We start from the raw sequence: 24212 nt of genomic DNA on the forward strand, positions 1-24212 counted from the left end.
CTGTAGCTAAGACTTCAAGTATTATATTTAGTAAGTATGGAGAGTGAACAGCTTTGACTTTTTCCTGATTTTAGTGGAATTGCTTTCAGTTTCTCTGTTTAGGTCAAGGTTGGCTGTAGGCTTGCTGTAAATTCCATTTATTATGTTGAGAGATGTTTTTTGTGTCCCTAGTCTCTCCAGGTCTTTAAAACACACCCACCCATACATACCCACCCACCCACACACACACACACACACACATACACACACACACACACACACACACAAGAGGGGGAAATTTAACATGCCAAAAGAAGAAGACACAGAGATAAGTTGTTTTGTGGTTTTCTTCATTGTGATCATATTGCTTTCTTGTCTTTAGGAGGGAAGATTTTGACATCAAAAGTTCCTAAATATTTGAGATAGGAATTTACATCTTTCAGTTCTAAATAGTATTCTTCATGTGGTTTTCCCAGCAGTCTATGTTTCTAGGGAAAGTTTATGATTATTGAGAAGGGTCAATGATTCCATAATAGAAATTTGCCTTTGGGAATATCCATGATATTCATATTTAAGTGATGTCCTCCAGGCAATCTGAATTCTTTCAGTTTCTGTTGTGATTCAATATCTTTTACTTACAAGGAAGACAGTAGACCTTTGGAACTGACATATACGTGTTTTAGTAATGACAACAGATTGTTATCTTTTCTAGCAATTTCTTCTTTGATTTCTGCATAGTGACTCAGGAGGCTATGGGGAGAAGGGTGCGTGGGAGCCGTGGCTGGTTTCGTCTTGCTGATTTCTTACTCTCCTCTGTTCTTCAGGTGGAAGTTCCTGACGGTGTAGCTCACTGAAGCCCCATCCCTACAGCATGATGCCTTCAGTGCTTCTCCACAACTTTTATCACTAAGTGATATTGGATTCAGGGCTTTTCAATGGACTTCATTTTGAATCTGGTAGCATTTGATGTCAAGTAGATTTTGACCTTCAGCTCTATTTGTTTTAGAGAACAGATTTCTTCAGGGACAAGAAGATGCCCTGGAGAATGAGCATTCAGACAAAGTAAACTGTAGGAAGGTTTTGTTGGAGTCTAGTAACGTCACAAGGATACTCTATGATTGGTACTGTTTATCTAAAATCTGCCTAGTACACAAAAGAAGCTTTTTGCTGCTAGTCAATAAATATTCTTTAATGAGGCTCTTATGGTCAAATCCCTTGAAAACACACCAGATTTGGGTCTTAAGTAACATACAATTTTCTACTACATACAGCTTCTTCTATGGGACATGAGTTTATTTCAAAAGTGCCTAAGCATAAATATAAGTAAGTATAAATAATTATGAGCATCTGTATGCTTATAATTATACCACATCTGTATTTCCATTTTTGAACAGTTGGATTTTTCATCTACACAGATAGAATCCAGAGCAATGGTCTAAGACCCAAAATTGTATAGAGACATCTTAACAGACTAATCTCATTTTTATTATTTATTGTAGTTTAGATGTGCTCAAAATATTAAAGAAGTATGTTCAGCAGCATGTTGCTCCAAGGCTCTAAGTATCATGTATTATTCATGCTGGTGGTGGGTGGCTCTGTGTTGCTTCATCCTTATGTATAAGCCACACTGTTAATGTTAATGGGATACAGAGTCAAGTGCACATATTCAGTGTTGGACTTGGATCTTGAAGCCTTTACAGAATTTGAAATATGAAATTTAGTATTTTATATTCTGCAAAGAAAAAACAATACTGTTTCTAATAAAAATACAACTCGAATAAAATTTGAAACCTCAGCTTCCTGCTATAAAGTTCCCTCCCTCCACTAAAACATAGTTTCTTATAAAAAAAATAAACTTTGAGAAGTCAAATCTAGTTTCACAGATACCCTGTGGTTTCTTTTTATGTGGTGTATATGTTGAATAAGGGTTTTGTTGTTGTCATTGAAGAGGATCAGCTCCAAAAGGACAAAAGAAAAGTAGAAGTGGATTTATTATATGTAGTATTGGTTTTAGTGCATTCAAAAAGAGCTGGACCAAGGGAGGCAGGCTCAGGGCATCTAGATGAAATAAAAAGCTAGCAGTTAGTTAATTGGGTGTAAGTGCTGTGTGGAAGGTACCCTAAACTCCCTAGGCCAATTTCCACATGAATGTGCATCACAGGGATGATTCTGTGTTTCTAGAGACTATGCACGAGAAATAACCCGGACATTTGTTCATAGTGCTAACCACATGGAACTCGAAAACCTCAAATCAAGAAGCTGCCTCACATCTCATTTCCTAGAGGCTGAGTGAAACCTTCATGATCTCATTTCTGGCTCTGTGTGCAGTGCCAGCACCCAACCATTGCCTCCCTCAGTTTGTCCTCTCAGTCATGGAGTTCTAGGATTCTAGGTTTGGCAGTTGGCCCTAAATAAATATTTGAAAGATGACTAATGTATCACAAAAATTAGCTTGCCAATGACAAATTGGTTTGGATATTCTCTTCTTCTCCTCCACTCATGATTCATTGATTGTTGATAGTGTTAATTTGTTTTAAGAAATTTCATAGTTATACCCCATGAACAATGACTTCTCAGTCTACATTTGAGAATGTTTCTGTATCTTAAATTTTAATGGAAAAATTAGAACCAATTATTAATTACCTCAAGAGTAACAAAGCTATGTTGTGCCTGGTCAATCTTTAAGCTTCCCTCTATGTCATTCATGTTTAAAGTCTTCACTGTTACACTGTAATAAAACTTGCAAATACTATTACTTGATTACACCTAGTTATACACAAAATTATAAACTATAAATTGCATTATAAAGCATCAATGAAAAAATTTAACTTGAAATATGCATTCTAAAACATCTCATCAGGAGTCGAACTATTCTAGGTAGGAATCCTTTAGCCCTTTGCCAGCCCTGCTGTTTATTCCCTGATGGAATAAACAATTTTAGAAGTAAGCCCTTAAGCTGGGTTTGACACATGTAATCCTAGAACTTGAGAAGCTGATGAAGGAGGATAGTGAATTTGAATAGTGAGAGCCTGTATTAAACAAAAAATAAATAAACACACAGACTCCCCTAAGCAACAACAACAAAAAAGACAACTTTCTGAGTCTTAAAATGAGCTGTTTTCTCTGATCTTCAGTTTCTTCACATTTCATAAAGATGCTGTTTCATGAGGATGCTATTTGTGTAAGATAAAATATCAGATTTACAACACCCCAAACAGTCTTCAGTCCATGCTAACATGTCCTAGTTAATTTTCCTGTGAGGATAAATCCTTTGATAAAAAGCATCTTCAGGAGTGTTGATATTGATATGCAATTACATTATGATAGGAAAGTTAAAGCAGTAAGAACTTGAAGTCAACAGCAACATCACATCTGTAGGCAGAGAAATAGATGCCTATGCTCAGCTCACTTCCTCCCTTGAATGTAGTCTAGAATCTCAGCCCAGAGAATGATGCCACCCACAGTGGACAATTCTTCTCACATTCATTAACCCAATTCACCACATGTATGCCCAGAGGTCTGTCTCCTAGGTGATTCTAGATCTTATCAAGGTGGCAATTAATATTAACCATCATACAAGTCTTTCAGGGTGTTAATTTTCAACCCATTCTTTGAGAAGTCAAAATTACAAAGTTTAAGATTTATTTTTCCATGTTGAACATCTTCCCAGTTGGGTCTCAAGCCTTTCTGTTATAAGATGTGAGAAGCGGACTGATTGGGAGACTGCTAAACTGCTGATCCTTTGCTTTCTTGCCATGTTCACCCCTTTGCCCTTTCCCAAATACCTGCAATAAACAGCCATATTTCCACCTCTTCTAGGTTTAGCCTTTTCATACTACAACCATATATGTATTCCAACTGCCTCTTACTTGGTAAACTGTTATTATATGTATTAATTGTGTTTGGAAACATGAAAATTTGTACCCAGCAATCTATAGGCTCAGTGTTTCTCCAGAACAAAAAAATGGTTTAAAGGGGTGAGGGGAAGGGATGACTTGAGAGAGTGGAACCTTTGTGGCTTATAGGGATGAAGGGAGGAGATGAAAGCATTGTAGTTTACAGAGGAGGGGAGGGGAGGAGTGGCTGAAGAATGAAAGCATTGTGTTCTACAAGGGTTAGGGGAGGGGATGGCTTGAAGAGTGAAAGCATTGCAGAGGCCAGTGACCCTGGTTTTTCCTCTAGTCTGTAATATACAGAGAAATTGAGGGCATATTCTTCTTAATCTCTGAAAACAATTTAGGGAGCTGGACGATGGTTGAAAGTACTTGTTGCTCTCCCAGAGGACTTGGGCTGAGACCCAGCACCAACATGCCAGCTCACAACCATCTATAACTCCAGTTCCAGGGGATCCAATTCCCTCTTCTGGCTCCATAGGCAACACACATGCAGGCAAAACACCCAGACACTGAAAATTAAAAACAATAACTTAAAAATGTTTTCAAGAATTTAAAACTGTAAACCCCACAGAAAATACTTTAAAGTATTCAAAGTAGTATAATTCAGTTTTATTTTTTTAAAAAAATCCAACCAAATTTTATGCATTTCTAAAAAGGTTTTGTTTTAGCACATGAAGAAAAAAAACATTTAAAGGTACTCATTTATAATAACTTAGAGATCCCTGTGAGCAATGATATCATAGCCATCGTTTTTTCATCTTCAAAAAACACAGCAGGACAAAGTCCCATTCTACATAGCAAAATAAGTTTCTTAAACACATTGGGTGAAGCCACATAAAGCCATCTCCTATTTTAAGCCCTCATAAACAACTCCAGTTGGATGAAAAGCTCTACGAAGATTCTGGCTTCTCTGGTTACTCTATTTCCTAGGTTTCCCTTCCCTGCTGATTCTCCTGTTTGATAAGAAATCAGGTAACCATGACAACACTGCACAGTGGAAGGCCTTTCAGTGTGTGTGTGTGTGTGTGTGTGTGTGTGTGTGTATGCTTTACATAATCCTGAAAATAAATCTGCTATCTGTTTACACTTGATTCTTTTTCTTACAAACGTCTCCCTTTGACTCTCAGCCCAGTGTGTCCTGAAGGAAGTTCTCTACTTCAGAGGATTTGTGGAAACGAATGTGGCTTCCTATTAGTGGCAGGATGGCCACTTCCTCCAAGGCTCAAGTTCCCAGCATGGATTCTCCCCATACACACTTACAGACTAAATTATAGCTCTAGTATCCAGATATTGAAGGGTAACAAACCTGTGATAGTTCACTGGGGTGTTTTCTAGCTTGAGATTTATGCAGTCCAAGTGCAGGCCATCCAAAATGGAAGACAAATCACAGTGGGCTCTGAAGCTTCAACTCAGAGTCACCAGTTTCACTGGGATTATGCCAATGGGAAACTTACCATTCATGGAAGATAGAAAGGGCTTTTCACTCAGTCAAAGTTTGATAAGACACCTTGACTTAATACTCCTCGAGAAATAAAGATTCTAATATAATTTGATATAGGGATATTGGCATGCTAAATGACTAGCTTCTATATGTGCTCAGAGGAGATTTTATAGTCCCTGATATAAATCCTAGAAACTTGCTTAGTGATAAGGCAACAGAGCAAATTCTTAGTTTTCTAACTTTAGTGGCTATACGGAGATTTAGGCAAGTGACAAGCAGCATAACTCTTGGTTAAACAAGAAGAAAATTATCTTCAGGGTCAGAGTGAGGCCATAGCAGAGACACAGCACTTATCTTTACCCACCAGCCCGAGTTGTATCCAGGCAAACTGTAATGATTAGATGTATTTCTCTAACAACAAGTATCCTGTTCTCTCTCTCTCTCTCTCACTCTCTCTCACTCACTCTTGCTCTAGCTCTCTCTCTCTCTCTCTCTCTCTCTCTCTCACACACACACACACACACACACACACACACACACATGCTCATGAAGACACACAGAGCTTTTTCCTACATGTCTACCAATTAAGGGTTATTGAGTTTAATGAGTCTATTCCACAGCACCAAGCTCTCTGTTCTCTATTAAAAAAAAAAATCTCTTGGGACTTGGTGCTCACAGCAAAGATTTCATAAATCAGCATCTGACTATGTCAGATGAGGCTGTTGGTTCACAGAATATAGAGATCTGGGTGTGCAATTACACGCTGTCATGATATGGCTGTCATGTGAAATGACTGTATTTGCAAATGACCACCATTCCGGCCACCCGGGTAAGCCTGGAGCCTCTTCATACACGGCAGAGGTTGTGCCCTGCTTGAGGGTGTCCAGCAGAAAAGGGGTGGGGGCAGGGAATCATCTCAAAGCATCCAGGCAAGCACAGGGATGAGCTTAGCAACCTGGGACTTTGCTGGAATTGACTTTGCATGTTCCCCTCTTTTAATAATGCATTTGTCTGTCTAGCTGCTTTACCTGCATGCCCTAGGCACACATACACATCTCTCGAAACAAATGCTCCTAGAAATCCTAGTCTCTCCATTGCTCACCTCCTCACCTACATTAAACTACATGTACACCTCTCTCTGTATAGTAGGGGTTTATCCTTCCCTAACAACAACCAAATGTAGACAGTGTCTACTCGAGTATATCATTTGTGTATCTGAGTGTGAGATAGGCCAGAATTGGCCTGAATTGGTTTTGGGCTCATGTGCGGTTAGGGAAAATGTGTCCTCATTGTGAATTTGCAGGGAGAGTTTTGTATTTACCACTGTATGCCTGTGATTACTTGGGCGCTCACGTGATAAAAATGAGACGCACTACGGGGAGAGACATGTGCAGTATAGGAAAAAGAAATAGTCATGTGACTTAATTTACCAATCAAAATGGAGAACTTGGTAACCAGCGCCTCCTTCCTTTAGATTCCATGACGCAACGTGGGAGCCCTGAGAACCTACAACATATGACCTGCTGTCAGGGTTGACAGGGCCTCGTTTTCTAACCGATGCTACTGCTTTATTCTACTGAATAGAGTTATCTTGTCCCTTTTGCACGTGTCTGAGCACTCTTCAGTTCTTTAGATAAGCAGCCAAGAACCTAGAAATACCTGACCCAGACCTGAGCATCAAGAACAAAGGAAGGGTGCTTTAGTCTAATTCCTAGAAAGCCCTTGGCTGATGGCAGCCTTGATTAAAGAAGATTTGGCCTATTACCTTCATTGTTTGACTGCTTGAATGAACAACAACATAGGCAACGCAAGGCTGAGGGTGAATAGTATGAAGAAAAGAAGAAGATTCAGGACAGTGGAATAGGAAACAATAAACATACAGGTCCTTGACCAGTCTACAATTAGGTGACTGATATAAGATTGGCTTTGAATTGCGATTTGCTATGACCCCATGGGTGAGCTGCTTAGCTCTTTGAGATTTTGTATCTTTATCATCAAATGGAATAATCCTACCTCAGAGATTGTTGTAAAGTTTTGTCGAGTTCATAGCAGCAGCAAACAGCAAATAGTGAGAATTCCATGAATGTTGGCCAAGGCTGTTGTGCTTGCCATGCTCCTCTCTCAACACTTGACGATAACCTTTAGTGCTGACTTTGCCACTCTGTAGGGGCAGATATTGACTTCCGTGACCTTGTAGGAGGAAAAGGGTTTGTAGATCAAAGGGTAACTGGAGGGTGGGCCACAAACAAAACACATTGGGATAGGACTTGGGGACAGGTGTGGAGCATGGAGAGCTACAAACAGTTCAATCAAGAGCAAGCTTTTAACCAAGAAGGTTCTGAGATTCACTCACTTTTTTTGTCTTGTTTGGCATACTGCACCTTGTGACTGTACAAACAGATTTCTCTGAAGGCGTTTAAGTGCTGGCTTATAGTAATCACTACTTGGGAATTCAAAAACCAGGGGGCAGTTTATATTTGCTTCTCTGTCAACAATTACCAAGATTGTCCACACACATCAAAGGAGAGGCTAATCTTTGTCTCCTACTCTCTAGCTGGGTTATCTGATCCTGTATCTTCTATGAGCATAGCATTTTAAACCCTCAGAAAAAGGACGGGACCTAGGCCTCCCTCTGCTCATGTTTAAATAAAGCACATTATTTTTCTTTCCTTTAAATATTTTAAACTGGAAACCAGCTGGGTTTACAAATAGACATTTAGCTGTAATGGTTTCCCACAAAGATTCTCTGTGCTGTATTCATCATCTATTTAGACTCTTCAGTGACAGGAGGAGATTTTAAGCTCAGAAAATATGTTTAATTGCTTCAAACAAAATGCCATCTTTCAAAGCATCTGAGAGCCGTTTGCAGCAAATATGTCTAATTTGGTCATTCTTTGAACTTGCTGTTTTGAAATAGGAATGTCTACTTTTATGCCAACTTAAAAAAAAATAAAATAAAAGCTGCAGGAATGGTAGAAATGCCTGGAAGGTGGTGCTGGTCTGTAGAGCCAAGCCTGCTTCTAAGCGCCATCTTGGGCGCACAGTGCGATGTCCTTCCCACCCTACTTTGTCACGACCGTGTTGAGAAGGTTTGTTTAATGGCTCTGTTTGAAAGGGCCAGCTTCAGGACTTGTAAGGCCTGGTGCAAAGTGAAAATGGAGACATTCTGCTTCTCAAACACCAGAAAGCTACCGATTACAGTGACTGAACAGGCCGCTGGTTTCCTGCTCTACAAAACAGCCTCCCAGCCTGTTTTGGTAATCTGCAGTTTGCGATGCGATACGGCGTTAGAGGGAGATGAAAACTTCAAGTAGACATGGGATTCAGTATTCGTCTTTATGCGTGCAGTTTCAGCTGTAACTACACAAGAAAAAGCGCAGGGATCCCTGACACAGTCTGCGTATTACAGCTTTGACATGTGTGTGCATTTCATCCTTAGAATAGCAGAAAACTGTCCCAAGACTGACTCACTTACTTTCACCCATTTCTTGATATGGGAATACATTGGGTAGCAGTTTCCTCCAAGATGTAACATTCTATCCTGCAGAGAAACCCCTTAAGATTTGAGGTGTTCTAGAAAAAATGATGCTTATAATTCAGGAGGTAAGAGACTGAGAAGCAAGAGGCTCCTCCCTCTCCAAGCCTATGTTAGCAGTAGGGACCAATGGTGTGTCTCCCAGACCACCGAAGCTACTTGAAAGAAACATTCTTTGACTTTTTCAGCTGCCTGCAAGTCATCCAGTGTGTTCCAAGGTCCCAGCATCTGTGAACTGTCATCCATGCTGCAGTGGGGCTTGGGTGATGTGGCTGTCTTTGAGTCATTTCTGTCCCTGTAAGTTATCCCTCACCCACATTCCTGTAAGTAGCCCAAATAAAACTCACTGGTTCACCAAGCTGGGCTTCAAGGGCATCATAACTTCAGTCTGCTGTGTGGATTCCTTGTCTGAGACGAGTATATATTGGTTCACGTCTCCCCAGGAATAGTGGCACACAACACTACCTTCTGCCAACACTCTCTGCCATGCTTTCTGTTTTCCGGTGAGTGGGGATGGCCTGAAAGGAAGACACTGTAGATTGTTCTTCCCCTTTCCTTCACCGTCAGAATTTCAGGAGAGGAGGTTGGGTTATGCAGAGAAGGAAGGGACAGGAAAAAGAATTTTATAGGGTTGAGCTGGCCAGAGAGGGTTACCAGCATGGCAGTTGTAGGATAGCCTGACTTTTCATATGGACTGAATAGGTGATTTGGGTTTCTTCAAAGACCTTTGCTTTCTATCTGCATTTAAAGGACATTCAGTCTCAAATAAAAAGTGTGACCTCTTAGAGATAGTCCTTTTTCCTCCTTGCTCCTTAGTCATAGAGGAAACACACCCACCTTCAATTGTTTAGAATCTTGCTGAACTTCCATGTATGGTGGGCCCCCAGAATTGTGTGCTAATAGAATTCTAACATATGTTTCATATTGCATATGTCCCTTTTATGAATACATGCCCAGTTCTGCCACCTTTGCCATGACTAGCATGACTTAGGGCTTGACCTGCTTGCAGGAGAGGGGAGGGTTGAAGAAATGCTAAGTGCACATAGAGAAAAAGCTGGGTTCAGGTGGACCACATTCTTTTATAGAGAAGCATTAACAGCATCCCAGAAACTCAGTGAGTTTTTACATACAGTAAGAATGAGGAGGAGGTGGGCTAGCTAATCTCATCAGGAAGTCTGTAAAGGTGGTAGTCTCAGGTTGCAGTCATCTTGGAGGATGAAACTGTGGTTGATATTTTCTGTACACAATGCCAACATCCAGGTGGCGGAAGCTACAGCTGATACTTTCTGGGCACATTGGTTTTAGCTAAGTTTCATCAACACTCATGCTTGTTCTAGGGAAAGGCCTTAACATTCCCCTAAAACTCAAGTTGGCAAGGCCTTGCCACTCTCCTGGTTCTGACACACTGAGGTCCTTGATATGGCTAAGCTCAGGTCAATAATACATGCATTCATTCAGGACTTCATCTCCTCCCCTTCACTAACAGAAAGGAAGATCAAGGACGATATTATGAATTGCAATATAAATGGTAACTACTCATCATTCACGCTGGAGAGGGTAACCTTCTGAGCTCAGGGCTCTGTGTGAATGCACAGGTTCCCTAAACCCACAAAGCAATGTCTGATGCCTAACTTTTCAGGTCACATGTCCTGGATTAATTGAACCATGACCTAATTTATTTCCATAGTATATAGAAGCACTTTGTAGAGAGACTCCCACTAAAGGAGGTGTTGATCTGGTCCTAGCATTTTAAAAATCCACTTTATTTAAAGTACACGCACAGAAAGCCAATGAGATGGCTCAGTGGTTAGGAGCTATACCCACCACAGCCAACATGGTTTGTAAGTATTCATATCTCCAGTTCCATGAGGTCCAATATCCTGTCTCTGTGTGCGGCACATGCACATGGCACATAGATAAATGTAAAGTCAAACACTCTAAGTAAAATAGACGTATAACATAAAATAAAAATGAGGGAAAGGATCTTCACCAACCCTATATCTGACAGAGGACTAATATCCATGATATATAAAGAACTAAAGAAGTTAAACAGCAAAAAAATCAAGTAATCTAATTAAAAAAAAAATGGAGTAAAGAGCTAAACAGAGAATTCTCAATAAAGGAATATCAAATGGCAGAGAAACACTTAAAGAAATGCTCAACCTCATTAGCCATCAGGGAAATGCAAATCAAAACAACCCTATGATTTCACCTTACACCCATCAGAATGACCAAGATCAAAAACTCCAGAGACAACACATGCTGGAGAGGTTGTGGAGAAAGGGGAACCCTCCTCCACTGCTGGTGGGAATGTAAACTTGTACAACCACTCTGGAAAGCACTCTGGCGCTTTCTCAGACAACTAGGAATAGCGCTTCCTCAAGATCCAGCTATACCATTCCTAGGCATATACCCAAAAGAGTCTCAAGTACACAGTAAGGGCATTTGCTCAACCATGTTTGTAGCAGCCTTATTTGTAATAGCCAGAAGCTGGAAACAACCCAGATATCCCTCAGTGGAGGAATAGATGCACAAATTGTGGTATATCTACACAATGGAATATTACTCAGCAATAAAAAACAAGGAAATCATGAAATTTGTAGATAAATGGTGGGATCTGGAAAAGAGCATTCTGAGTGAGCTATCCCAGAAGCAGAAAGATACACACGGTATATACTCACTCATATAAACATATAATATAGGATAAACCTACTAAAATCTGTACACCTAAAGAAACTAATCAAGAGGGAGGACTCTTGCTAAAATGCTCAATTCCTATCCAGAAAGGCAAAGAGGATGGACATCAGAAGAAGGAGAAAAGAGGGAACAAGTCAGGAGCCTGACCCAGAGGGCCTCTGAAAGGCTCTGCCCTACAAGACTATCAACACAGATGCTGAGACTTATAGGCAACCTTTGGGCAGAATGCAGGGAATCTTAGGAAAGAAGTGGGAAACAGTAAGATCTGGAGAGGACAGGAACTCCACAAGGAGAGCAACATGGCAGTTCAGTATCCAAGTGAGTTCCGTTGTAATAGGAACAGGGACTGCCTCTGACATGAACTGATTGGTCTGCTCTTTAATTACCTCCCCCTGAGGGGGGAGCAGCCTTACCAGGCCACAGAAGAAGACAATGCAACCACTCCTGATGAGACCTATTTGATTAGGATCAGAAGGAAGGAAAAGAAGTCCTCCCCTATCAGTGGACTTGGGGAGGGGCATGCATGCAGAAGGTGGAGGAAGGGAGGGTTGGGATGGGTGGAGGGAGGGAACCACAGGGAGGATACAAAGTGAGTAAAGTGTAATTAATAAAGAAAAAAATGAATAATCACATGCCATTTACTTGAGGCCAGTGTGAAGTTAGATTATTTTTAGTGAATTTATACAGCTGTTCACCGCTTACCACATAGTTTCAGTTTTGAAACCTTCCATAGTCCCAAAATGTCACATCCTACCTAGTGTCATTCAATCTACTCTTCAAAACTTGAGACTACAACAACTCCCACAGACAAAACCACTTCTGGTCCTATTAGACAACTATCCATTCCAACAAATGGCAACATTCCAAGAACATTGGCTCTTTAAAGTAAGAACTTCCCAGGTATAGGGACTGGTTAGTGAAGGGCTTGTTTGTAAAAATGCCTTTGTGTGACTTAGGAAGGTGTCCTCTCCAAGAACAGTCTCATGGCGTAGTGAGCAAAGTTTGGACTCTATTTCAGCCATTGCTACCTTTTGCCTTCTTCCTCAGCCCAGGGCTTCTTTGTCCCTTACAACCCATAGAACTGTATCTACTGGCTTTGAGAAAGCCAGTAGTGATGGAGGTGAGGAAGGGGAATAGACTAGATCCATCCTCCTTGTGATCTCAAGCAGCTTATCAATCTTTCGAAGCCATTGTTTTCACATCAATGCAATACAGACTCTAAAATTTACCTTGTCATAGGCACCAAAGCAAAATTTCTGATTCACAGTACTCAAAATTGTTTGTAATTTCTATTGGCTGAAACTGCTCTGAGTGTGGTTGTTTTGAATACTGCAGCCCTATAGTAGCAGTTTGGAGGCAGTTATCAAGTGTTTTTTCTGACAAGCTCATTGGCAACACACCCCTGCTGATGGTTGGTCTGATGCTACATATACAAATGCTAAATACTGGCCCCCCAGATCTGGTTGCAGCCCAGACTAGTAAATTCCACGTAAACTAAAAGATATTGTGTAAATTTTGCTCCTCAGTTATCATTGATTGGTTAATAAAGTTGGCAGCCAATTACTGGGCAGAATAGAGATAGGTGGAAGTTCTGTTCCTGGATTTGGGGTCTGAGGTAGGGGCCTCAAGGCCAGGGAAAGAGAGAAGAAGGAAGAGAGGTGTGGCCTGAGGGAGCAGATCCAACCCAGACAGAACGACATATTAACAAGGAGCTTGGGGAATACAGCTGGAGGTAGCCAGATTAGCTTAGAAAATTAATTTAAATAGTACCTGCCCAGTTATTGTGTTTAAGGCTTAAATAAATCAATAGGTCTTTCTCTGTCTCAATAATTAGGGAACGAGCCAGGTCACAGAAAAGCCCTAGAATTAATATACACTCAACAACACAACACAACTCTATTTTCCATTTTAGAATTAAAGTCAACAAATACATGGAATTTTCATTTAAAAATTCAGTATTTCAGAACATTTTGACTGAAGATTTGCAAATCGGAGATGCTCAATTGCAATATTAGACAGTGAGAGCAGAGTCTTGTTGGGCGAAATACTTACCTGGGGATAGACTTTGAATGTTGGTAACCTCATTCTACTTCCTGGTCTATAGCTCTTCTTGTGGATGGAGGAAAACTTGACCAACTTGATTCCTGCTCCCAACATAGCAAATAGCATCTACCCCTTTGGAATAGCCAAATTTTCCATAAGCCAAATAAATTCTTTCTTTCTAAAGTTGCTGTTGATCATGGTGTTTTTATCACAGCAACAGAAAAGGGACTAGCATTCTAACCCAGGAATTCTCAACCTGAGGGGTGCAAACCCTCTGGGGATCAAAGGACCCTTTCATATGGACTGTATATCAGAGATCCTGCATATCAGATATTTGCTTTATGATTCATAACAGTAGCAAAATTACAGTCATGAAGTAGCAATGAAAATAATTTTATGGTTGGGGGGTTCGCCACAACATAATATTAAAGGATTACAGCATTATAAAGGTTGAGAACCACTGGTCTAGACCCACTAAAATTTAGGGTTTGAAATTTTGTTGTTGAGACAAAGTCTTACTGTGTAGCCAAAGCCAAAGCTGGCCTTAAACTCATGCATCCTAGGAGGTACTCATGCTTCTGATGCTAGGGTTGTGAGTAGTTAACTCCTGGCTTGGATTTTGCAGTTTTGAATTGGTCAATCAGAAAGGGCTATTCAAATATTTTTTAATTAAAATTTAATTTAATTTAATTTTTAAAATTCAAATTTTAAAAATGTAATTAAAAGTCTGAAACATTCTTGGTCCCAGGCATTTCAGACAAGGGAAACTCAGCATGAATTTTGAAAGGACACAGGCACTTAAACACAGTAATTGCCTATGTCATCCATTTCACCCAGAAGATTTCACCATGTATCATTAAAGTAGACTAGTCTTTCAATCAGAACAATTAGGACGTAATTTCTGTAAAGAAAGGAGCAATAATTTCTCAAGATAAAAAAAAAAATGAGTCAGTACTAACATTTCCCCAATTATTTTTTTTTCAATTTATACAGGATTTAAGTAAGGCCCATAGACTATAATCTGTGACACTATCTCAAAGGCATCTCTAATCCAGTGGTTCTTAATTGTAGTCCTCAGACCTGAAGCAACTGTGTCACCTGGGAGCTTACTAGTGATGTGACCGACTCAGAAAACAGGGATGTGGGCTTTACAAATAACCCTCAGGGGAATTCTAGTGACAGTAAAGTTTGGGAAATCCCATTTTTAAAAATTTATTTATTCTTATTTGATGTGCATCGATGTTTTGTCAGGTCCCCTGGAATCAGAGTTACAGACAGGTATGAGCAAAAATGTGGGTGGTGGGAATTGAACCCAAGTCCTCTGGAAGAGCAGCCAGTGCTCTCAACTACTGAGCCATCTCTCCAGCCCCAAGAAGTCCCAATTTTTAGGTTGTCCCTAGCTCCATCTTTCTGTACTGCTTTACATGCATTTATAGAAATTGGTTGCTTACCTCCACGATGATTAACTTAATTTAATCAGCTTGGTTATATTGAAGGATGGTACAGAATTGGGAAAGCGCATTTCTAGATGTTTCCTAGAAGAGATTGGCATGTGAATCAGCGAACCAAGTCTACTTGGATCTAGAAGATTCCTCCTAAATGTGCGTAGCACTGTCTCATAGGCTGAAGGCCAAGGTGGAATGAAAAAGCTGAATTGAGGAGAATGCAGGTAGACCTTGAGAGGCCCTTTGTGAGAGGTTGAACTTTCCTGCTGCCATCTCCTGCAGAGTCAGACCCCTGCTTCTTCAGTCTTCAAACACCTACTTGAATAGGCAACTCTGATGGAGGGGCCTTTTGGATCTTCAGCCTTAGATCGGGCCACCTCATTATGATGTCCTTATTCTGAATCTTCCAGCTTCTTGGACTGAGCAGCTATTACTTTCCTGCCTGAAGACAGCCATTGTGGAACTATTTGATCTTTACATGTGTATGAGCCAATGAAATAATCCCTCTCTATACATATTTTGTTATTCTGTTTTGTTCCAATGAAGAGGACTGTATAGATACAATCTGAATTCCATAAGTTAGAATTATAGATTGCCTTACATCTCCTTTTTCTCCCGATGTAATAGACTAGCTTTGAACTTCCCATCACGTTGCCTTGGGCTCTGATGTGCTGAGATTTCAGGTATGTAGTACCACATCTTGTAGATTGTCTTACTGTAGCAATTTGCCAATCACTTCTTAAAGAAATGAGCTAGTGCATATGTTTGCTGCGGCTAATTAAGTGCTTAAGTGAGCATGGTAGACAGTTGACAGTGTTGGCTACCTTTGCTTTGTCCCTTAAGAGCATCCCATGAAAGCAACTTACATTTTAGGATCATTGAACCTTGTGTTTGTTATTGGAATTGAAATATACTCAGCCCTCCTTCCTTCAAGCTCTATCTGTGGGTTCAACCAACCATGAACCAGAGCAATTTGAAAAAAAATTGCATCTGTGCTCAACACAAGCGGACTGTTTTCCTTGTCATTATTTCCTGTACAATTCAGTACAGCAAAGGTTTTTACAGCATTTACTGTGTAGTAGACATAAGCAATCTAAAAATGATTCACAGTAAAAGAGGATATACATGAGGCACTGTGAAAAAAATAGCTTTTCATGTCGGAGACATGAATATCTGAGGGGTTTGGTGTCCTTGAGGACCCTGGAGGCAATCCCCGTGGACTCTGAGGTTTGATTGTATTCCATTTCAGTCTTAATATTAGGCCTACCAAACCAAATTATAGGCTTTTAAAGGCATTAACAAAAAGCGGGAACACCCGGTGGTGTGACGGTAAGTGAACTCCTTGAGGAACTGTGCATTCTTGATTTACGCCTCTGTAGTATAAACAGTCCCTGATGGTCTACCAACATAAGGCCACTGGGTGCAGACTTGAGAACAGATGGGCAGAGTCAGCAGTTAACAGCAGCTCCACCACAGGTTGCTGCAGCCCACTTTCAGCCCTCCGTACTGTCTGTAATAACTTGGGTGGTTTGGACAAACCCTGTTACTTTCCTTGACTAGATAAATATGGTAGCACTTGAGATAATTCTATGTGTCACCTTGGCTGATCCTAGGGGCCAGATATTTAGTCAAACATTACTCTGAGTATTTCTGAGCCTGTATCTTTAGCAGGAGTTTATTATTATTATTATTATTTTTAACATTGCAGCAATATGCTAGAAATTACGCCTCCTGACCAATATCTCAAATGCAGCTCTGTTCTTTTGCAAGTTTAATACAAAAACTGTGTGTTTTAAAAAATCACCCCTTGCTAATTAAACTGAAGCCGGTTTAGATAAAATGATTGTAAATGGTCTGGTTCAGCTGGAACTGACGCAGTGCTGGAGGCCAACCACATTCTGGTGGAAGGCCACACACCTGAGAATATATGAGCAACACAAACTGGCCTGAATGGGTCGGGGAAAACGTGAACACAGAGTTGGGTTGGTAGACGAGGGAGAGGAGTCAGAGCAGGAATTGGAAGAAAAAAAGAATGAAAGAAAGAAAAAAAAAATAGAAAATATTTCTTAGAAAGAACTGGGCAGAGGCAATTTCTAAATCAGAGCCACCCTGTCACCCTACTGTCTCTTTGAGTTGAACTAAAGAAGGGAAGGGCCGAAAGGAATCCTCAGGAACTTACTTTTATATTTTTTTTTCCTTTAAGGTGTGTGTGTGTGTGTGTGTGTGTGTGTGTGTGTGTGTGTGTATGTGTGCGTGTAGGTCAGAGGATAACTTGCAGGGGTCTGTTCTCTTCAACAATGTGATTTCTGTAATTGAACTCAGGTCATCTGGATTGTGTAGTCAGCACTTTTATCCAATGAGCCATCTCATTGGTAGAAACCTATTTTTGGATGCTCATTAATCCAAGACAAAGAGGTAAAGAAGATTCCCAAGTTTTTAAGCCATTAAACACTGCCACAATAATCCTAACTTGGGAATAATTTTAAGTAGATACATATGTGCTCCTCTACGTCCAAACATCACAGTAACAACGCCTGCAGGATGCATGCCGCATGAGATTAAGCCTGCTTGCACTTTTTTGAAATATCACATCTTGCAAATGGATGTCGTCTAGTGGATGGGATTAGTAGTTGTGTATAAAAATCCTGTTTATTGAAAACTAGGCTAAATATTTTACATAAGGAACCTATTTGACACTCACAACAACCTTACGAAGTTAGAGCTATTACTAAACCCACCTTTACTGAGTAAATTTCACTGTGGAGGTGAAACTAAGATTGACAGCATCCATGTTTGTAGTAAGGTGTTCTGCTAACCCCTTGCCCAGACAGATACCTGGGTAAAGGTGGGAGGTGGCTCAGAAATAGGGACCTTGGTCTTACAATAGTCAACTTATGATGGTTTTTAGAAGTGGTCAGGTCACAAGGACCATTTTCTTGGAAGGTTTTTATTTTGTTTTGTTTTATAATGTCAAATAAATGAATGCTTGCCATTCTTGACAAGGCAAGGTCCTTGGCTTCCAATTTATCCAGAGGTAACTTCAAATTGCTTCAGTGGGAGGAAGAACAAGGGGAAGAGAGACTAACTGTGAATGAAGCCTAGGCCATCACCTCAATCTCTATACAATGTTTATTAGGTTGGTGGGAAGTAATTTCTGAGTTCTTGGCTCATGGGCAGCAGTGGGCAGTGATGTCTGAATGAACCCAAATATCTACAGTGTTTCTATTCAGTTCTAGATTCTTGCTCCACATTCTTTTCTACTGAGTCAAAAAAAAAAAAAATCAGAGCAAACTATAGACTGTCTTTTGTTTACTAAGACAGAAGAATTGTCAACAGTGGGAGTAGCTGTGCCTCCTGCTGGCTTGCTGGCCTGGAGCAGGACAGCAGTGGGCTCAGCACTGGTCCGCACCTCCCTGAAGAGCTGGGTCCTCTTATGCTTTCAATTTCACATGCCTTCAGCCCCTCACACTGCCCCTATACGCTAGTGTTGCCTCTTTTTATGATAAAACCATCACCATGGCAGCAGTCTAAGCCATTTGGATATCAGAACTGCAGTATTCCAAGCTCTCTCCAGTAGTGAATGAATACAAATTTCAAGTATTTACAGGCTTGAAAATAACAGTGTATAGAGCTGATAAGGAAACAGTTCTCACCAATTTTTCTTCGTCTAAATAGCACACTTCTATTCGAGCCTTGTGGATAAAGTTTTATCTTTTGGCTTTGGTATGTCCAGGAAATATGTTTCCATCTATCTTTGGATGCATGTTTCTCTATTCAAATTCTTCTCTGATTCCCATCGTCCAACACACACACCCTGTATTCCTGGAATCCTTGCTATTTTTGTACTACAATCTTTCAAGGTCTCTTAATTCATTTCTTGTGAGGAAAACAATCTTGTTTATACAGCACTATCTATCTTATTGCCATCATCATATTATATCTACATGTAATAGATAATCTGCAAAAGGCCAGTACCAATAAAGGAAGCATGTCACTACAGGGGACAAACAGAGCTACAGGGGTTCAGAAGCCAGATTTACCAACAGCATTTTTTCTTGTTTCAAAAACTGTTGACTTTTTCCATGGTAGAAGAACACCAAACATTTTTTACAGAGACTCATTTATAAGATGGTTGCTAGTAAGGGAGCATATTACATCTAGCTGCAGACTTACTTGGGTCCTGTCTGTAAGGAGTTTTTGGTCTGATAGGAAACGTGTGACATGCGTGATATGATTTAAACAATCATGATTCAGGTAAGAAAGCAATACACCTAAGAAATGTAGGAACAGAGGGGATCCAAGACTCACACTGCATCTGATCAGTAAGGCAACAGTGACTGTATGACAGACTGAACTGTAGACCCCAAAACACCAAAAACTGTGTTTCCCAGAGGGTCAATCCTCAGGTCACCCAGATAATTCCCAGAAAAGTTCTTGGGTTCCTGAAGGTGTAGGATTTGCAGTATCTAGCAACCCGCCTGTGCCCTCTGTTCACTGACCAGTGAATACCTTCCGGCTACAACCTCAAGCCTCCTGACAGCTAGGAGCCATGGCTACAGCTGCTCCTGTCTCCCTAAGGGAGACCGACCAAACCTCTGGGTTCGCTGGTTCTTCAAGATGGCTAAGCCCAGCAAATACATTGTCTGAGCACAGTGTCTGGGGAGCTGCAGCACATTAACCTCAGAGCAAGAAAGCCAGCGGTAAGGCAGCAGTCTCCAGGACTTCCCCTGGTAAGAGGAGAGCCCCTGGACTCTTGAGGAGTCCAGTTAGTCCACAGGATCATACACCTGAAGAGAGTCACTGCAATTCCCTGAGAACCACCCACCAGTCAGAGGCCATACGCACCAATCTGAAGAGGGTTCTTGCAGGAACATTCAGCTTCTTGCCCAGTGCTTTTCCTGCACCCCCTCCCCCCAGGCCCTGACTCCAGCAGGCCCTAGGGACTACCAGCCAATTCCAGAGACAACCAAAAGCCAGCGTAAAAACACATTCAACAAAAGCCAAGGCAATATGGCCTCTCCAGAACCCAGTTATCCAAAGACAAGCACCCCTGGATACCCTTACACAAGTGAAACTTGAGAAAAGGACCTTAAATCTATGCTTATGATAATGGAGGAAACAAATAAAATCTGTAAAGAAATACAAAAAGATACAGTCAAACAGATACTGGGCATCTGATCTACCAGTGAGCTGCATCCCCGGCTCCAAGAAGTAACCATTTTTAAGCCAAACTTAAGCAGAATTCTTGTCATTAGAACTTCTCATGCAGTCTCCAGAGCCTATTAATTCCCATTCTTTCCTTCTTCCCAATCACAGTCCTCAACCCATCTCTGTCACAGACAAGTCTTCATTATTCCCTGAAAATGTCATAAGTCTCTGACTCCCCAAACCAGACAGAATCATCTAGGAAATTGAAAATAAAAATCCAGGGTCCATTCCCCAAGATTACTATTTAGTTGGTAGAGAGTGGTACCCAAGTACTCATAATTTTGAAATAGCACTTTAGGTGAACCCCATGCTGGTGTTGAAGAGAATTCAAATGTGCTGTTTTCACTTCGAGGTATTTCCATTTTAACAGAGATTTTTTTGAAAAGTCTAGAATCCCAATCTCTAGTTTTGAAACTTTAGAACCTCTTTATGCTCATATAAGGTAGAAATTCTAATAGAGATAAAGAGTGAAATTTAGAGTTATTTTTTTTCCCTAAACTGTTTACTGGAGTTTACCTCCTGTGCAGACATGACTGTGTCCCTGGTTCTGGAAAGAAGTGTCTCCAATGCAACACTAAAGGTGCTAAGGAAAAGAGCAGACTCTCAAATACAAGAGTCATAAGCAACATCCTTGGGGAGGATGAAGGAAACCACACAGGGATGGTATGCCAGTAGATCTTCGCATAACCTGTTCTCAAATGAATTCCTATCTCAAAACTGGGAGCAATCACTTAAATAGAGAGTTCTTCATTTGAAAATTGGTTTCCTATTTAAGTTCTTTCCTCACTATCACTGAGGTTGAAGTTATGTATAAAAAAAATAGGAAACTGGACAGTTTTATTTCCCCCATTAGCTGTTTTTAAAAGGTTAGTTTAACTGGGTAGTGGTGGTGAATTCAATCCCAGCAATCTAGAGGCAGAGGCATGTGGATCCCTGAGTTCAAGGAAGGCCAGCCTGGCCTAAAGAGTGAGCTCAGGACAGCTAGGACTCCACACAAAGAAACCCTTCCTCAAAAAAAACATAGATAGATAGATAGATAGATAGATAGATAGATAGATAGATAGATAGATAGATAGAAAGTGTAGCCTCTAGGGAACTAGGGAGTGAGCCTGCAGAGTGTATAGGATATGAAGTGTTTACAAGTGTTTAGACTTGATACGCTAGTCCTCCAGCCCTGGCAGATAATCAGCTGTTCTGAGATGGTCTATGCTTCATAAATTGGAGTAACTGAGTATCCATCATTGATAGGGACACACTTTTTTTTCTATTCCATTCTTCAGTAATGTTAGTACAACTCAAGGAAAAATCATCAAGTTGTGATGGGTCCAACAAAAATATGGTAGGCTTTATTGCTCTTTCCAAATCTCTGCTTGGTTTCTTCTAGGGCACATAACTGCTTAGCTAGACAATGGACTACCCAACCAGTATTGTAGCTTGATGTGATTAAATTGTTCCCAATGAAATGTAAGCAAATTGACATAGGTAATGTTCCCCTTGCTTTATTGAAGAGAATTGTTTACCTGGGTCTCCCCTTTACTTTAAAATGGAACAGAACATGGCAGGGAGCCATCTGGGCTATCTGGAAGTGGTATATGTCTTAGAGAAGCTGAGCGAGTTGGCTAGAAGAAGGGACTGTGATCACAACTGAAATGCTCACCTTGGGACAATTATGTAAGGAATCCATTTCAGTTTTATTTAAACCATTGTATTGTGGTCTCCTTGTAGCTTCCAAAATGTTACATAAGTAATCCACACACTCATAAGATGCCACTTGAGTAAGACAAGACAAAATACAATATGCTGATTTTCTCTACTGTGCTCTCAAATACAATGGTCTTCTGACTTCTGACATAAAACCTGAAAGAGCACACCCCCTGTAGGTGGTTGCTTTCTGTGCTTCTGGCTAACTAACTATACATTGGAGGTTCCTGCCACTCCCTCTTCAAATCACTCATATGCTAGAATAGCTTATAAAGAACTCAGAGAAACTTTTTTACTCATTTATTATAAAGGACACTGATGAAATAGACACATGAATCCAAGTGAGGAGAGGGGGTGTAGAGCTCTCATGACTCCTATAGGTCACTCTGAACCTGGTCCATTTGGGTTTCTATGGAGGCTTAATTACACATGTGTGATGGATTAGATTCCATCACTGGCCGTGGCTAATCAACCGCAGCTTTAGTCCCTGCTATGATTTGGGATGGAATTGTCCCCTCAGGGGTTCATGTGCTTGCACATCAGTGTGGCAGAGGTTGGGAAGCTAGGGTTTTAGTAGGCAAAGCTTAGCATAAAGTAATTGGGTCACTGGGAGTACTGCCTTTGGGGAAGGATTAATATAGTTCTCTTGAGACCCCAATTAGTTCCCCCAAGAGCAAACTGTCATGCAAAAGAGCAAGGCTTGTTGCTGAACCTCTCTGGATTCCTGCTTCATGTGACCTCATCTGCATATGCTCTCACCACTGGGAAGCCAGCTCCCAGAAGGCTTTCTCACCAGACGCTCAAACCAATGGGGCTACCCAATCCTGGCTGTTCAGTTTCTGAAACTGTGAACTGAGATAAACAAAACAAAAAACAAAAAACAAACAACACGCCAACCCTTTTTCTTTATATGTTGCCCAGTCTTGGGTACTGTGTTATATTAACAGAACACAAACGAATGTTACCCTCTTATTAGAAGATCTAACAGTAGGAATGAAAGTTTCAGTGCAATACTGTGGTTGGTTTCCTTAGCAGCCACAAACCCATCCTCAGATGAGCTAGAAGCCTTTATTCACTATTCACTGATTGTTACCACAGGAAACAATAATGATCATTTGGGGGATTCCAAGGTTATAGGAACTGTGGCAAGTAAAAAAAAATGAAGACAGCCTATATATTTTTATCATAAGTCATAATATGAGAACACTTTTTGTTGACTTATTTTTCTAAGGGATTACCTTTTCCACAGACACAAAAAACCTTCCGCTGTGGAAAACATTGAACGTCATCTTGTCCAACTTCCCTTCTAACTAACATCCTTGTTCTAGATGTCTTCAGGAAGACATTCAGTAGGGGGGAACCGGCCCATCGGGCTGATTGGGTCATATTAAACCTTCTCACTTGAGACCAGTGATTTAGTGTCTCGCTGTACAACCAATTGGCCTAGAAAGCACCCTCAAACAAGTGTTCTGGAGCCAAGTAAGTGAGCAAAGGGCACATGTTATACTTTTTCTTAAAGAGTCATAGGGCATCATCGTATTTTAACGTTTAGAAAATGCTAAGAGAAATTTACTAAAACATACTTGATCCTTATTTAATGTAAATAACAATGCACCATACCCAGAGTTCCACCCCTTCAACTCTGACAATATTTTACAGAACTAGCACATTCTGTAAAATACACTTAAGAAATGCACTTCTTTCATGACTTGCCTTTTCTTAGCACTATTTCCTGAACCACTGAGCAGGTCAATCATGAATATACAGATCCTAACTCTACTTAAGATAGAAAAACCCTGGGATTTGGAACCCTTTCTTGATTGTTGGATGTTAGCCCAGTCTGTAATACACAGGAAATGTTTGTATTTGAGAATATACCAAGAACTCCGGAGACAAAGGAACTGCACACCCAAAATAAAGTCCTCACCCAGTAAACAGTGAGCCTGCAGCTCACCCTCCTTTTCTCAGTACCCCTTCAGAAGGCCCACTCACAGAACACAAGGCTTTCCTGGCCGGAACACCTGGTTTCTGTTCTGTTTAATGTCACCCTGGCTTAGCAGAAAGCAAGAGCTCTAGTGTCACACAGCCGGACATGAGTCTCTGTGATGGCTGCAGAGTTATTTAGTCTGGCTGCATCTCAGTGCTCTCCTTTGTAAAATGGGGATAAAGTCAGCTCACTGTGTTTGCAGAGACAGAGATAAAGCCAGCACAGCCGTGAGCAGAGCATGAAGAGTTCACTAAACAGTGGAGATGTCCCGAAGTCTCTT

General features: G+C 40.7%; 1 pseudogene; it reads right to left on the reverse strand.

The window, feature by feature from the left end:
- Positions 1-329: 329 nt before the first annotated feature.
- LOC110564106 (NADH dehydrogenase [ubiquinone] 1 alpha subcomplex assembly factor 4-like) lies at positions 330-23234 on the reverse strand (annotated as a pseudogene).
- Positions 23235-24212: the final 978 nt, after the last annotated feature.

This window comes from Meriones unguiculatus, chromosome 9 (genome assembly GCF_030254825.1).
Source record: "Meriones unguiculatus strain TT.TT164.6M chromosome 9, Bangor_MerUng_6.1, whole genome shotgun sequence".
NCBI lineage: Eukaryota > Metazoa > Chordata > Mammalia > Rodentia > Muridae > Meriones > Meriones unguiculatus.